This window comes from Bos taurus, chromosome 9 (assembly GCF_002263795.3).
Source record: "Bos taurus isolate L1 Dominette 01449 registration number 42190680 breed Hereford chromosome 9, ARS-UCD2.0, whole genome shotgun sequence".
In the NCBI taxonomy this organism is placed as follows: domain Eukaryota; kingdom Metazoa; phylum Chordata; class Mammalia; order Artiodactyla; family Bovidae; genus Bos; species Bos taurus.
In genome coordinates this window covers 29,270,371-29,286,979 of record NC_037336.1, presented here as the reverse complement: position 1 = coordinate 29,286,979, position 16,609 = coordinate 29,270,371, and the positions used below count along the sequence as shown (strand labels likewise).

The 16,609-nt window shown below is 39.7% G+C and overlaps 1 long non-coding RNA gene across 2 annotated transcripts; it reads left to right on the top strand.

Annotated features, from left to right (window-relative positions):
- Positions 1-2,934: 2,934 nt before the first annotated feature.
- On the top strand, positions 2,935-14,213 carry LOC132346213 (uncharacterized). Of its 2 annotated transcripts, none has more exons than XR_009495987.1 (4): positions 2,935-2,999; positions 6,728-6,856; positions 9,035-9,157; positions 13,749-14,213. It is a non-coding gene; the product is annotated as an uncharacterized lncRNA (long non-coding RNA). The 2 variants fall into 2 exon arrangements; XR_009495986.1 differs by having other exon boundaries at positions 13,922-14,204.
- Positions 14,214-16,609: the final 2,396 nt, after the last annotated feature.

The window sequence follows — 16,609 nt, the reverse complement described above, 5'->3', positions numbered from 1 at the left end:
AAGGGATTTGATTTTGGTCATACCTGAATGGTTTGAGGAGCTAATGTGGAAATAGGGACTATGGTGTATAAAATGCTGTGCTGTGCTAAGTCACTTCAGTTGTGTCCGACCCTTTGTGACGCTATGGACTGTAGCCTGCCAGGTTCCTATATCCAAGGGGTTCTCCAGGCAAGCATACTGGAGTGGGTTGCCATGCCCTCCTCCAGGGAATCTTCCCAACCCAGGCATTGAACACAGTCTCTTAATCTCCCGCATTGGCCGGTGGGTTCTTTACCACTAATGCCACCTGGGTAGCCCCATAGTTTACAACACTATATTATATAATTGAAATTTTCTAAGAGAGTAGAAGTTAAATATTTTCATTAAAAAAATAAAAGTAATGAGGTGGGGTATATATTAATTAAATGTTGGAAATCCTATGCATACTTTATATCAAATCACCATGATGCTACACTTTACATTATCTTGTGATTATATTTTTCAATTATACTCCCCAAAGGAAAAAAATTTTTTTAATAAAAGGAAAAATTTCATTCAAGCCTGAAAATTGCTCCCTGTCAACTGTCACCTCACTGAAAATTTTAAAAGTGTCAAAATAGAATTTCAGCCTGTCTCAAGGACTGAGTACATTTCTGCCTCTATCACAAATCCATGAGTACAAAGATGCAACAGAGGGATTATTGTTATCCTGTTATCACTGTAGCTAATATGTTTACAAACATGTACAGAGAACTTGAAAGTGAATAGAGGAGAAAACAAAGAAGAAAATTCAACTTTGTATTGTTTATTCAGGTCATTATAGCTATGGGGCCCAGGGATGAGTATAAATGAGCATTCCAAGAAATCTTTTACCTTATTTATCTGAAAGTCTCTGATACAGAGAATACTCAAGGAGAGATTCTGCAGACAGTTTCCTTAATACCTTCTACTTTAGGCAAGATCAGTTGCTCAGTCGTGTCCGACTACACACAAATGCTCGTATCAGACAAACGTCTTATTTTCATGGAGAATTCCACAGACTCCATGGACACCCCATTCCAGAATTTAACAACCATCCTGAAGATCCGCCTTATTCTATAAGGTCATTTTCTTCTCCCTGTTCTGTGCTTTTTTGAGATTGAGAACATCTGGTCCTCATTCCTAACATAATGACATTTCCTGCTCCAGAGTTCCTTTTAAAATCACCCTCAACCTTCTCTTCTTCAGGCTAATTTCCATGTCTGCTCTCCCTTCTTCAGAGTCTTATGTGCCAAGTACCCTCACCTTCCTCTGAATCCATGAAGAGCTACTCTGCCCAGCTCAGACCTGAGGACCCCCACAGAGCATTCACAGGGCCACCTTTCCACATCTCTGCTCACCCACTGCAGTTCTCAAACTCCTTCAAGGAAGAGGCATTATTTCATCTCAGGGAAGAGACGCGCTTCCCATCAACTTGCTTTCCCTCTCTGTCCCCAGGGGGAAGAGCAGAGAAGATTGAGCTCTGGGAGTCAAGTGGCAGACAGCTGTGGTTTCGGCTTCCAGCGGTCACACAACTCCAGAGGGACCGGAAGGTCAAGAAAAGCATGTAGAACCGCAGGCTGTTCACGTGGCTCAGAGGAGGAGATGACCAACCCCTAATAAAACACCGTCTGCCGGACGTGCCATTGGGACTGGCATGCTAATTGAAAACAGCAGGCTTGGGGCTGCCTCTCTGACTTTAGCACTCCAGCTAGGAATAATTTTTCCTTCCACAGCAAAAGCAGTATTCAGTCAGTAAAGCAGTATTTGTTACTAATTAAAAAAAAAAAAATCAAACAAACCAGCATCACTGCTCCAGCAGACGATAAAGAAATATTTCTCAATTTCTCTTTATTTACTTTTCCAGAAAGTTCATATCTTGTTTATTTCCTTTCTGCTAGGCCAAAGCTTGACGCTGCTGTACACAAATGTTTTATTATCTTAGGACAGAGAGTATCTATTAATCCAATTCATCTCTCAATACTATTAGTGCCTTGTTATTTTTATTTTAGGTGATTATTTTTTCTAAATCAAAATAATGCAGGCACATAGGTCAACAGTTCCATATTATTTTTATTGGATGTCTACATCAACATAAATCGGTTTTTCTTTCCCAGAAGTATTTTGGCTATTTTCTTTGCTATATACCTCTGTATATAGCATATATAACATATTTAGTATTAGTTTTTTTTTTTTTTTAATTTTAGGCATTATATTCTGACTTTCTACTATGGAAAAAGAAATTTCAGCTTGTGTCACTATATTTTCCTTATTCACTTTGTGTTTCCTCAGCCTCTGGATGTAACTGCATCATAATTTTTGTTAATTAAATAATAAATAGTATTCACATTATTATCAATAGCATAATTCATATTAAAATAAATGATATAGGGTAACAATTAATTTTCACCATTTGCATAATTGTCTATTTCCCTCGAGTGTAAATATTTACTTATTTTTCGTTTGTTTAGTTTTCTATGGACTTATCACTGATTCATTCTCAAACTCTTCCACTCACCTATATCTACTTATTAGATGTCTAAAGTCATCAAATGTTTATCAATTTATTTTTAAGAATATATTCATCCTATAGTTTTTTGATTTGCCCTAACCTGGCCTGGTTTCCCAGTCAACAGCTGTGATTATGGTCTTTCTCATCACTGTTATCCCAAGGAATCCCTCTGTTTCCCTTTTGAATGGCTCTGCTGTTTTCTATATTCCATCCATTCCTCTTAATGGATTTATCTCCATTTTGGTACAGACATCCTATCAGTAATTTTCTGAGAAGGTATTCATGAATTCATGACATTTTGAGATCTTTCAAGTCTGAAAACATCTTCATAATCTCTCACACGCAATAAATTGATAATTTCTTTGCATATAGAATTCCAGGTTGATGATCATAGTCACTTAGAATTTCAAAGACTTTATTGTCATCCAGTTTCTAGTGTCGCAGTGAAGAGTTCTAAACCATGCTGATTCTGGATCCTTTTTTTTCTTTTGTAAGCTATTTTGTTTTCTCTCTGGATATTTATAGACTCTCTTTTTGTTCTTAATGTTTTAAATTACACAATGGCGTGTTTTGGTGGAGCTCGTTATCAGCACTGGGGTTACCCAATGGCTCAATGGTAAAGAATCTGCCTGCCAGTACAGTAGCCACAGGAGACACAGGTTCAATCCTTGGGATGGGAAGATCCCCTGGGAAAGAAAATGGCAACTCCTTCCAGTATTCTTGCATAGGAAAACCCAGGGACAGAAGAACCTGGCAAGCTACAGTCCATGGGGTTGCAAAGAGTTGGACAGGACTTAACAGCTAAAAAACAGTTATCAATACTGTTCTGGGTTCTTATTGGGACCTTTCGATTTTATAAAATTATCTTGAATTATTTATGATCTCTTCCACTTGATTTTCTCTGTTCTTCTGTAAGTGTTGCTTTTCAAATGTTGAAACTTCCGGATCAATTTTATAATTATGTTTTCTTTTTTCCCTTTATTCTATTATTTTTATCTTTTTATATACTTTCTGGTTTTTTCCCCTCTCATCTTTATCTTTCATTCCTTCTATTGGATTTTAAATTTCTACAACCATATCTTTCAGTTTCAAGAAAAAAATTTATTTTGATTCCATTTTTAAGATAATTATAGGGTAGGAAGTCTCTATTAATCCATTTTCTATTTGATGGTGTCCTATTCTTATTTAATAGATGCTACCAATCTCATAATTCTTATAACAGTACTGATTTTCTCTTCAAAAAACAAAAACAAAAAAAACTTTTCTTCTCCGTGTGTAGTGTCTGGCTATCCAAGTTGCTTCTATGCTGTTTCTTTTGGAATATGTGTCACTTTTATGCTAGCAGACTTCTTCAACTGTTGACAATCATTTACTGGCTCTTATTAAGAAGTTTGAGCATTCTTTGGCATTGCCTTTCTTTGGGATTGGAATGAAAACTGATCTTTTCCAGTCCTGTGGCCAAGGCTGAGTTTTCCAAGTTTGCTGGCATATTGAGTGAAGCACTTTCACAGCATCATCTTTCAGGATTTGGAATAGCTCAACTGGAATTCTATCACCTTCACTAACTTTGTTCGTAGTGATGCTTTCTAAGGCCCACTTGACTTCACATTCCAGGATGTCTGGCTCTAGGTCAGTGATCACACCATTGTGATTATCTGGATCGTGATCTTTTTTGTACAGTTCTTCTGTGTATTCTTGCCCTCTCTTCTTAATACCTTCTGCTTCTGTTAGGTCCATACCATTTCTGTCCTTTATCAAGCCCATCTTTGCATGAAATGTTCCTTTGGTATCTCTGATTTTCTTGAAGAGATCTCTAGTCTTTCCCATTCTGTTGTTTTCCTCTATTTCTTTGCATTGATTGCTGAAGAAGGCTTTCTTATCTCTTCTTGCTATTCTTTAGAACTCTGCATTCAGATGTTTATAAATTTCCTTTTCTCCATTGCTTTTTGCTTCTCTTCTTTTCACAGCTATTTGTAAGGCCTCCCCAGATAGCCATTTTGCTTTTTTGCATTTCTTTTCCATGGGGATGGTCTTGATCCGTCTCCTATACAATGTCATGAACCTCATTCCGTAGTTCATCAGGCACTCTATCTATCAGATCTAGGCCCTTAAATCTATTTCTCACTTCCACTGTATAATCATAAGAGATTTGATTTAGGTCATATCTGAATGGTCTAGTGGTTTTCCCTACTTTCTTCAATTTCAGTCTGAATTTGGCAATAAGGAGTTCATGGTCTGAGCCACAGTCAGCTCCTGGTCTTGTTTTTGCTGACTGTATAGAGCTTCTCCATCTTTGGCTGCAAAAATATAATCAATCTGATTTCGGTGTTGACCATCTGGTGATGTCCATGTATAGAGTCTTCTCTTGTGTTGTTGGAACAGGGTGTTTGTTATGACCAGGGCATTTTCTTGGCAAAACTATTAGTCTTTGCCCTGCTTCATTCCGTATTCCAAGGCCAAATTTGCCTGTTACTCCAGGTGTTTCTTGACTTCCTACTTTTGCATTCCAGTCCCCTATAATGAAAAGGACGTCTTTTTGGGGTGTTAGTTCTAAAAGGTCTTGTAGGTCTTCATAGAACCGTTCAACTTCAGCTTCTTCAGCGTTACTGGTTGGGGCATAGACTTGGATTACTGTGATATTGAATGGTTTTCATTATTCAAAAGCAGAGACATTGCTTTGCCAACAAAGGTTCATCTAGTCAAGGCTATGGTTTTTCCTGTGGTCATGTATGGATGTGAGAGTTGGACTGTGAAGACAGCTGAGCACCGAAGAATTGATGCTTTTGAACTGTGGTGTTGGAGAAGACTCTTGAGTCCCTTGGACTGCAAGGAGATCCAACCAGTCCATTCTGAAGGAGATCAGCCCTGGGATTTCTTTGGAAGGAATGATGCTAAAGCTGAAACTCCAGTACTTTGGCCACCTCATGGGAAGAGTTGACTCATTGGAAAAGACTCTGATGCTGGGAGGGATTGGGGGCAAGAGGAGAAGGGGACGACAGAGGATGAGATGGCTGGATGGCATCACTGACTCAATGGACGTGAGTCTCAGTGAACTCCTGGAGTTGGTGATGGACAGGGAGGCCTGGCGTGCTGCGATTCATGGGGTTGCAAAGAGTCGGACACGACTGAGTGACTGATCTGATCTGATTTGATTAAGAAGTTACGGAGAAGGCAATGGCACCCCACTCCAATACTCTTGCCTGGAAAATCCCATGAACGGAGGAGACTGGTAGGCTGCAGTCCATGGGGTGGCAAAGAGTCAGACACGATGGAGCGACTTCACTTTCACTTTTCACTTTCATGCATTGGAGAAGGAAAAGGCAACCTGCTCCAGTGTTCTTGCCTGGAGAATCCCAGGGACGGGGGAGCCTGGTGGGCTGCCGTCTATGGGGTCGCACAGAGTCGGACACGACTGAAGCGACTTAGCAGCAGCAGCAGCATTAAGAAGTTATGGTAGTGACACAAGTAAGCTGATTATAAACTTAGCTCTCCCTGGGTACTTCACTCAGTGTGATCTGATTAATCCGTTTCATTGGGGGAAGCCTGAATACACATTGGTGCTTTTCTCTTAGGCTGATCAAACTCCCCCCAAAATAATTCTATTAGCTTCTGCTTGGGAGGTAATAGTCTGCCTCCTAGTATTCTGGAACTCCTGTAGCAGAAGAAATCTTGTACTTCAATATTCAGTTTAAAACCATATTGAATTCTTCTGTTATCTGTGAAGTGAAGTCACTCAGTCATGTCCGACTCTTTGTGACCCCATGGACTGTAGCCTACCAGGCTCCTCTGTCCATGGACTTTTCCAGGCAAGAATACTGGAGTGGGTTGTCATTTCCTTCTCCAGGGGATCTTCCTGACCCAGGGATCAAACCCAGGTTACCCACATTGCAGTCAGACACTTTACCATCTGAACTACCTGGGAAGCTGTAATGATCCCTAAATCTCAGCTCTATTCCTGCGAATGTGTTAGTCGCTCAGTCATGTCTGACTCTGCGACCCCATGGACTGTAGCCCATCAGGCTCCTCTGTCCATGGGATTCCCAGGCAAGGATACTAGAGTGGGTTGTCATTTCCTTCTCCAGGGGAATGGATCCTTCCTGACCAAGGGATCAAACCATGGTGTCCTGCATTGCAGGCCGATTCTTTACCACTATGCCACCTGGGAAGCCCCCAGCTCTACTGAGTACCTCACAAAGAATTTCTGCTTTATCTTTGCAGAGGAAAAATAACCAGAGTGGGAGAAGAGTAGGTGTGGAATGAAAGAGAGGATCTAGGATGTCTAATAGTTTCCTAGTCAAACCTTTAAACAAGATTCTTTTTGGCTCCATCTTCAATTCACTTTCACAGGTATGGAGTATCCCTTTACTGAACCATCTGAGGCATGATAGTATAAACTGAGTTCCTTTTTGTTTTCCTAACTATTGTATTAAAAATTTGTTTTCTCAGTCTAATAATGTCAATTAGCACTTATTATGCTTTTGAGCTTTCCAAAATTTCCTCAGTTCAGTTCAGTCACTCAGTCGTTTCCAACTCTTTGTGACCCCATGAATTGCAGCACGCCAGGCCTCCCTGTCCATCACCAATTCCCAGAGTTCACCCAAACTCATGTCCATCGAGTCGCTGATGCCATCCAGCCATCTCATCCTCTCCCCTTCTCCTCCTGCCCCCAATCCCTCCCAGCATCAGAGTCTTTTCCAATGAGTCAACTCTTCGCATGAGGTGGCCAAAGTATTGGAGTTTCAGCTTTAGCATCCGTCCTTCCAATGAACACCCAGGACTAATCTCCTTTAGAATGGACTGGTTGGATCTCCTTTCAGTCCAAGGGACTCTCAAGAGTCTTCTCCAACACCACAGTTCAAAAGCATCAATTCTTTGGTGCTCAGCTTTCTTCACAGTCCAACTCTCACATCCATACATGACCACAGGAAAAACCATAGCCTTAACTAGACAGAACTTTGTTGGCAAAGTAATGTCTCTGTTTTTTAATATGCTATCTAGGCTGGTCATAACTTTCCTTCCAAGGAGTAAGCGTCTTTTAATTTCATGGCTGCAGTCACCATCTGCAGTGATTTTAGAGCCCAGAAAAATAAATTCTGACACTGTTTCCACTGTTTCCCCATCTATTTGCCATGAAGTGATGGGACCAGATGCCATGATCTTCATTTTCTGAATGTTGAGCTTTAAGCCAACTTTTTCACTCTCCTCTTTCACTTTCATCAAGAGGCTTTTTAGTTCCTCCTCACTTTCTGCATAAGAGTGGTGTCATCTGCATATCTGAAGTGATTGATATTTCTCCTGGCAATCTTGATTCCAGCTAGCGTTTCTCATGATGTACTCTGCATAGAAGTTAAATAAGCAGGGTGACAATATACAGCCTTGACGTACTCCTTTTCCTATTTGGAACCAGTCTGTTGTTCCATGTCGAGTTCTAACTGTTGCTTCCTGACCTGCATATAGGTTTCTCAAGAGGCAGGTCAGGTGGTCTGGTATTCCCATCTCTTTCAGAATTTTCCACAGTTTATTGTGATCCACACAGTCAAAGGCTTTGGTGCCGGGAGCCGGTGAGGCATTCCGCTCGTGACAAAGGTCATGAGGAAGGAGGCTCGGCATACACAAAGGCGGGATCGAGCCTCAGGAGTCCGCCCGGATATTCTCGAGCATCCCCCCCCCCCAAAAAAAAAAAAAACCCAGAGTCTGCCTACTTTATTGCTTTGTGCTCTCACCTCTGACTTTACTGGGGGCTGTCCCCTACCACCATCTCGCTCTCTCTGTCAAAGAGTTAACTTACAGCTCCAATTAATAAAGTTCCTGGGCAATTAGGAGTGTTTAAATCCAAACCCCTCAGATGGCTCTCTAACTCGCCTGACAAGTTTACCCGGACTCCTGCAGCTATGCATACAATTGTTTACAGTCTCCCAGCCTCCAGAGGCACGGGAAGCTTAAGATATTCAAATAGCTTAGAGCCTCTCAGAGAGTTAGAAACTGTCAGAATAAACTAGTATAGGATTTCATTGGTGAGTCAATGTTTGTTGCCAAGTTTTCACATCCCCTGAATTGTATCCTTGAATATGTATTAATTAATAGTGGGTATGTAGAAAAAATAAGTAGTGGCCTTGGTGTTAGTAACTTTAGACCCTTAAGGTAATAAATTCTTTCCTTTGTTGTAAACCCATTACACATCCGCCCTATAGGAATGCAATTTGATTTTCGGAAAATGGCGCCAAACCTTAAAATAATTACTCTTAGAGAAAATAAGTCTTTGTTGATAAGTCCTTGTCAAGAGTCATAAAATGTTAGTAGGCCTTCTGGCCAGAAGAAGATGTAAATCACCTAAACCATTTGTATACGATAAATTTGCAGGAAAGAAACCCTGGTTTTTGATAAGAATCAAAGACTGCTGACTTTGCATCCCCTATTATCCTCTATGTGTAACTTAGGGTATAAAAGCCCCTGTTAAAAATAAAGCTACGGGCCTTGCTCACCAACGCTTGGTCTCCCCATGTCATTCTTTCTTTTAACTTCCAGCTGAGTCTCCATCTGGAGCGAGGAACCCACCACGCTTACTAATTACGCCTGGGCTTCTAAGACCCACTCGAGGTGTCTAGGGTGAGGCACCTTCCGCTATTCGAGAGGGCGCCTGCGGCCTACGTAAGTGGCGCAAACTTCTTGTCTTGAAGTTTTATTGGTCTCCCGCGTAAACCAAGCTACTCAGCTTCTTTTCTCCACTGAATTTTCCTACTGAGCTATCCTCATTCTATTACTCTTTATATCTTTGATAAATAAATAAATAGTCGCCGACGCCGTCTCCCCTTCGAATACCCTGGATCAGCCGGGGCTGGTCCTCGGCACTTTGGCATAGTCAATAAAGCAGAAATAGATGTTTTTCTGGAACTCTCTTGCTTTTACGATGATCCAGTGGATGTTGGCAATTTGATCTCTGGTTCCTCTTCCTTTTCTAAAACCAGCTTTATTCACATATTATTTCCATTTCTTTTTGACCTTGTATATTTCATTTAGTAAGCTTTATTTTGTTGTTTTCATAAGTTTTTAAATGAATGAAGAAATGTTTGTGTGTTTAATATGCCACCTTTATCTGGAAACCACCATTCATTCTTTTACTTATTTATTTAAAAAGACTAAATCTGGGTTACAAATGAGTGATCACATGAAAATAATCATGTAAAGATACCAATCCTCAGAACTTTATATTTCCTATTGCATTCGTCTACATTATATCATTGAGTTTTGTCAAAATTTGAGCTGGTAATCTCTCTCTGTGCATGCTAAGTTGCTTCAGTCGTGTCCGACTCTTTGCAACCCCACAGACAGAAGCCCACCAGGTGCCTCTGTCCATGGGATTCTCCAGGCAAACGTACTGGACTGTGTTGCCATGCCCTCCTACAGGGGATTTTCTGGACCCATGGATTAAACCCGCATGCCTTTTCTCCTACATTGGCAAGCGAGTTCTTAGCACTAGTACCACCTGGAAAGCCCTGAAAGTGATGTATTCTGATTAGAAATTCTGAGATGGAAGTAGACATGGTAGTTGTTTTACAGTGGCCTTGTTCCTGAACTTAATAGAAAAGTTTTCAGTTTTTCACTGTTGACTATAATGTTTGCTGTGAGGTTTTCATATAGTGTATATTATGTAGAGGTAATTTCCTTCTATTCCTAGTTTGTTGAGTGATTTACTATGAAAGGTGTTGAATTTTGTCAAATACCTTTTCTGGATCTATTGAGATGCTGCTGCTGCTGCTAAGTTGCTTCAGTCATGTCCGACTCTGTGAGACCGGATAGACGGCAGCCCACCAGGCTCCCCCGTCCCTGGGATTCTCCAGGCAAGAACACTGGAGTGGGTTGCCATTTCCTTCTCCAATGCATGAAAGTGAAAAGTGAAAGTGAAGTTGCTCAGTCGTGTCCAACTCCTAGCGACCCCATGGACTGCAGCCCACCAGGCCCCTCCGTCTATGGGATTTTCCAGGCAAGAGTACTATGTGATTTTTATCCTTCACACTGTTAATGTGGTGCCTCACATTGATGATTTTTGTATATTGAACCATCCTTGCATCTCAAGGAAAAAGAGTCTCACTTTTGGTGGTTTATGATCCTTTTAATGTGCTATTGAGTTTTGTTTGCTAGTATTTTACTGAGCATTTTTATACCTGTTATTGTCATGGATATTGGTCTGTAATTTTATTTTCTTGAAGTGTCTTTGGCTTTGGTATCAGAGTAATGCTGTCCTTATTAAAATAAGTTTGGAAGTGTTTTCTCCTCTTCAATTATTTGGAAGAATTTGAGAATAATTGACATTAATTTGTCTCTAATTGTTTTGTAGAATTCCCTAATGAAGGTATCTGGTCCTGGACTTTTAATGTTGGGAGATATTTTATTGCTAATTCAATTTCCCTTGAGGTTATGTCTGTTCAGATTTTCTATTTCCTCATGAATTGGTCTTGATAGGTTACATGTTTCTAGAAATTAAGCTATTTCTTCTAACTTATGCAATTTGTTGGCATATAATTGTTCAGAGTAATTTCTAATATTAAATTTATACTTCATCAATTATAATGTCTTTTCTCTCATTTTTGGTTTTATTATTTGAGTCTTCTTTCTCTTTTTCTTAATTAATCTAATGATTTGTCAATTTCATTGATCTTTACAAACAACTAACTCAGTTTGAATATTTCTCCTATTGTTTTTCTAATCTCTATTCCTTCTTCTAACTCTGCGTGTGTGCTCAGTCATGACTGACTCTTTGTGACCCCATGGACCATGGTCCGTCAGGCTTCTCTCTCCATGGAATTTTCCAGGCAAGGATACTGGAATAGGTTGCCATTTCCTCCTCCTGGGAATCTTCCTGACCCAGGGATTAAATGTGTCTCTCTTGCATTTCCTGCATTGGCAGGCAGATTTTTTTTTTTAACCACTGAGCCACTGGGGAATTAGACAACTAAGTTTGGGGTTTGTTTATTCTTCTTTTTCTTGTTCCTTGAGGTATCTTTGGGTCATTCTCTTTTTTCTAATACAGGTATTTCACACCACAAACGTCCCTCTTAGTACTGCTTTTGCTGCATCTCATAAGTTCTGTTATGTTATATTTTTGGTTGTCTTAAGATATTTTTTAACTTCCCTTTTGATTGCTTCCTTTACTCACTGATTTTCAGGAGTGTGCTATTTAATTTCCACATATTTGTGAATTTTCCAGTTTTTCTTCTATTGATTTCCAGTTACATTCTCTTGTGGTTGGAAAAAATACCTGGAATGATTTCAAACTTTTTAAATTTGTAAAGACTTGTTTTGTGACCTGACAAATGATCTATCCTCGGATAATGTTTTTTGGAGAAGAATAAGCATTCTGCTGTTGTTGGATGGGGTGTTAGCTCAATTGATTTGTGCCATTGTTCAAGTTTTTTTCCTTTCCATATTGATCTCCAGCTGGTTATTCTATTCATTACTGAGAATGGGATATTGAAATCTCCTACTATTATTTTGTTGCTGTCTGTTTCTACCTTCAGTTCTGTCATTGTTTGCTTCCTGTACTTGAGTACTCTGATGTTGCATGTGTATATATTTGTAATTGCTATCTCCTTGGTGAACTGATCCTTTTATAACTATGTAATGTCCTTTGTTTTCTGTGACAGTTTCTGACTTGAAATCTTTTTTTTTTTTTTAATCTTTTTGTGGTTATTACCATTTTTTCCAAGCATGATTTTACTGAGCTCATTTAGCATCTCTATGATGATTATCTTAAATTATCAGTTAATTTATAATATTCAATTCTTTAAGGTCAGTACCTGGAAATTTATTTTGTTCCCTGGGTTGGGCCATGTTTTTCTGTTTCTTCATGTGATTGGTTACTTTGTGTTGTAATCTGCACATTCAAAACAGCATCTACTTCTTCCTCTCTTTTTGGACTAGCTTCATGCAGGGAAGGCCTTCACCCACTAGCCTGAATAGAGATGCTTGGGGCCTCTTAAACCTTTCTTGCAGATGTGTCTTCTCTGGGCTTGTGAATATAAATGTCCAATTAGAGATGTTTTGCAGGCTCTTTCTTCAAGAGTTCATAATCTCTTTTTCCCTCTATTGTCTTTTTGTGGTACTGCAGGTTTTCTGGACCTGCCATAAACCACCCGGCTCTTTTCTGTTTTCAAAGAACCACACCCCCCTCCCCCCAGGCATCTAGAATATCTCAGGTCCCATCAGCACTCCAAGTCAAATGAGATGGAAATTCATTCGTCTGGCATACCTCCCATCCTCCAAAAGAAGCCAGACATTGAACACATGATTCAACTCTTTTGCTCTCCAGGGAGATGCCAGGAACAGGGCGGGGGCAGGGGAGGTGTTCTCCCCTTGCTCTATTCTGAGATGGGGAAGTGGAAATTCTGGTTCAAACATTTATCTTTGTTCTTATCACCCCCTCTCCCACAGTCTGGTATCCTTTCGTACAGTGTTTATATTCAAGCAAGAAAGAAACCAACTACTGTTAGCGCCCCCCTAAAAGTCAAAATGTTATTGGATATTCCGTCTTTGTTCCCCCAACCCCAGAGATACTGGGAATTGAGAATTTCCTTTGAATCATGCTGCTGTGTGCTGCATTGTGCTGGTGGGAGGGATTCTGGTAGTGAGTGCTATGAATTTTCCTACCAGCTTTGAAGTAGCTGACTTCAGGCTTGTCTGGGGGTGAAGTAGCCTCTTAATTGGTGTCTGGATTTCTCACAAAGGGAATTGGTCTGTGTATCATTCTTGAATTGATATCTTAATGGGGAGAGGAGGGTTTGAGGCTTCCTATTCTGCCATCTTGCTGATGTTTCCATTCAAAGCATGATTAATTCTATAAATAATAGGAAAAGTCCTCTAAAATGTGAAGCAGTTATTAGAGCATTCAGGTATGTTATTAAGAGTGTTTTTTGATAGAGCCAACTCCCAATCTTCCTTTCCTACCTTCCTGTTCTCTAGCTCACATTGTAATTGAACTTGAGATTTGGATTGCAAAGAGAAGTTCTCTTTGAAGGGGGCCTTACAAGGATATTTTACAGGAGGTTCTATAAATACTTTTAGAGTATCTGAAATAAGTCTCCTGTAAAGTAAGTTTCTAAAATTCTACATCTTTTCTTTCCTTCATCACTCAGTGTTAAAGTTGGAAAACCACATTTCATATTAATAGTCTTACAGAAAGAGTGTCAGAACTTCATGTCACAAGTAGTCCAAATCACCTCAGTTCCCCTGGCCTCTTTTTCAGATATCTTTTGCATGGAGAGATGAGTCCCAACTGCAAGATTTTTTTACCAGCTGTCAACTTTCCATTGATCAATGGGTTACTTTCTCATTTAATAAATCACTTCCACTCTGCTACACAGTAGGAAACTTCCTGGTGCATTTCCAGAATAACTGAAAATAGTTTGATGTTCTCAGCTTCTCCCTGAATATTTGAATGAAGATATTGGATAAACTGCAAAGTCTCTGTGTGCTGAACATGGAATCATCAAATAGTTTTGTCAGCTTGCCAGACAGCCAAAGAGAAGCAAACTGCAATTGAAGGAGAAATATTCTGCTGGCCAAGTGGAAAGATGAGCACATTTGGATTACACATTGCAGTCCCAAAGACTGAGCCCAGATATATGTATGTATGTACCATCAGATATCAATAATAAATTATTTATGAATATGCTACAAACTGTTTTTCTTAACTTTCTCCCTCTGGAATAGACTATGTTAACAGACTAGATATTTCATTGTCTTAGATCTCTTATTTGTTCTATTTCTGGACTAATTTATTTATTGGGCACAGTGATAAGGACTGATAAAACACAGAAAAGAAAAAGTAAATAACAGTTAGCAAACAACAAATAATTAACTTAAAGTACTTCTACTCAAGTAGCTTTCCTTGGAGGAATTAGCAGTTTAGTCTAGTGGGGCATAATACTACTGGTGTTTATTTTTGGCTCTTTGGCCATAATGCTTTTGGTGGAAAATTTTCTTAACACTGGTTTTAGGAATAATATCAGTAGGCAAATAATTTTCAAATAACATTTATTGAGCACGTAATTTGTTTCAGGCACTGTTCTAAATGGTTAACACAGATAGTGGCAGGGCTGGAATTTAAATCCACTCTCCTGCTACTGTTTCGTCACTAATTCATGTCCAACTCTTTGCAACCCCATGGACTATAGCCCGCCAGGCTCCTCTGTCCCTGGGATTTCCCAGGCAAGAATACTGGAGTAGGTTTCTATTTCCCCCTCCAGGGGATCTTCCTGACCCAGGGATCAAGCCTGCATCTCCTGCTCGGCAGACAGAGTCTTTACTGAGCCACCTGGGAAGCCCTTAAACCCATTCTGCCTGACTACAAAGCCTATAGTTATAAACATTATCTTATTCTGCCTTCATTCTTTCTGTTCAGTGTTCTATAGCCTTTCACAATGAAGGGATAGAATAGGAAAGAAATTGTAATAATAACATCCTGCGCTATTTTATGGTAAAGCAAATCAGTCATCACAAAAAAGAAAATGTTTTATATATATATAAAATGTTATATATATATAACATTTTATATATATATATATATATTTCATTATGAATCTATTAAAAAGTCTCATTTTTTGTCAATATACGTGCTGTCTAAAGACTGAATTGAGCACACTGTACCTTCTTAGACCTATCCAGGAAAGGATAAGAAAGTTTATATGTGTGGTTTTTTTTTTCCTTCCTAAATGGCAAAAAGCCCAGACTTTTTGTTACCATTCCATGGTAAACATTTGTCTCTCTAGTCACCCAGATTCATGATTCATTTGTTAGGGGCTTAGTGGGCACATTTTGGCCAGCAGCCTGCCATGTGCGCATATCAGGCCTTGAATGAGTTCTGAACAGAGGAAGTCTCCTTTTGCCCATACAAGAGCATGTGCATGGGAGTTTAACCAGAAGCAGCTTAGCAATGAGATAGGTATGCAGCACAGGAAGGGCCTAAGGAGGCACCTCGCCCATGAGTTACCATGGGAGCCGCACTGAGCATCAGGCGTCGTTGGCTATGAACCACTGTTGCAAAGCAGAGGCACTGTAGCGGCATTGTTCGATCCTGCCTCTGTGTTGGATAGGACAGAGGTGTGGCTTTAAGATCCCGTCACTGCTTGGAACATGGGTGTATCAAGTCTATACCACACAGCCGCTCTGTGTTTAGCTTGTGTCGTCCTGAGTCACAATGGTCTCTTGAGCTTGGTAGCCTCACTATTTGAAATAGCCTCATCATTTAAAATTAAGGTGAGCCTTCCACCAACACTGAATCTAAAAATCTACATGAAACGTCTGCGCTGCTGTCTTCCCACCCTACCCTTACCACATTTGTTGGAACTCAATCTCTCGCCTCCAAAGGAGCCATTGTGCTGAACAATGACCAGATGAAACTTGGAAAACAGATATAGGAAATATGCACAGATAGGAAAAGTGAAGAGGCTATAAACATCAAATCCACATCTTTTCTGTTTTACTTTTTATATTTCTTATTTCATTCATTCCTTCAGTGAGTAATTATTGAGTACGTTCCCCATGGAAGGGACATAGTAGGGACAAGAGTGGAGGGAGATGATTTTGAGGCATGGAGTCCTTTGGGAGATAGGCTGGTTCTGGGTAGTATGCCAATAAGCATAGTTAAAACAGGAAATGAGTATGGCACACCCCCAAAACTGAGCAGCAGGCAGCATTCAGGTGAGAGGAAAATGTAAAGTGAAAAGGTTCCTATGACAATATTTTATTCATATCCAGTCCTAAAGGAAAGAATTCAGTGTGTGTTCTCTGACTCCTTCCTCCCTGAACTCAGAATTCTGTCTCAAATATAATAACCACAGTTCAACTTAATTATACATTCAGTGGGTTTCAGGTGGAGAGAGGCTATAATTTGAAATATTTTCTGTGAGAAATTATGCTTAAAAGCAAAACCATTTACAGGCAAATTTTGAGGGCTGTGTGTATCTACATGGAATCATAATTTTTTTTTCCCTTTCCCAGGACTTAATTTGTTATATAACTGTGTTTCTAACTTTAACTACCTAAGTAAAGGCAGGCAGAATATGTAGCAAAATTACTTTTGTCACAGTTAAAAGTTCTAGATAT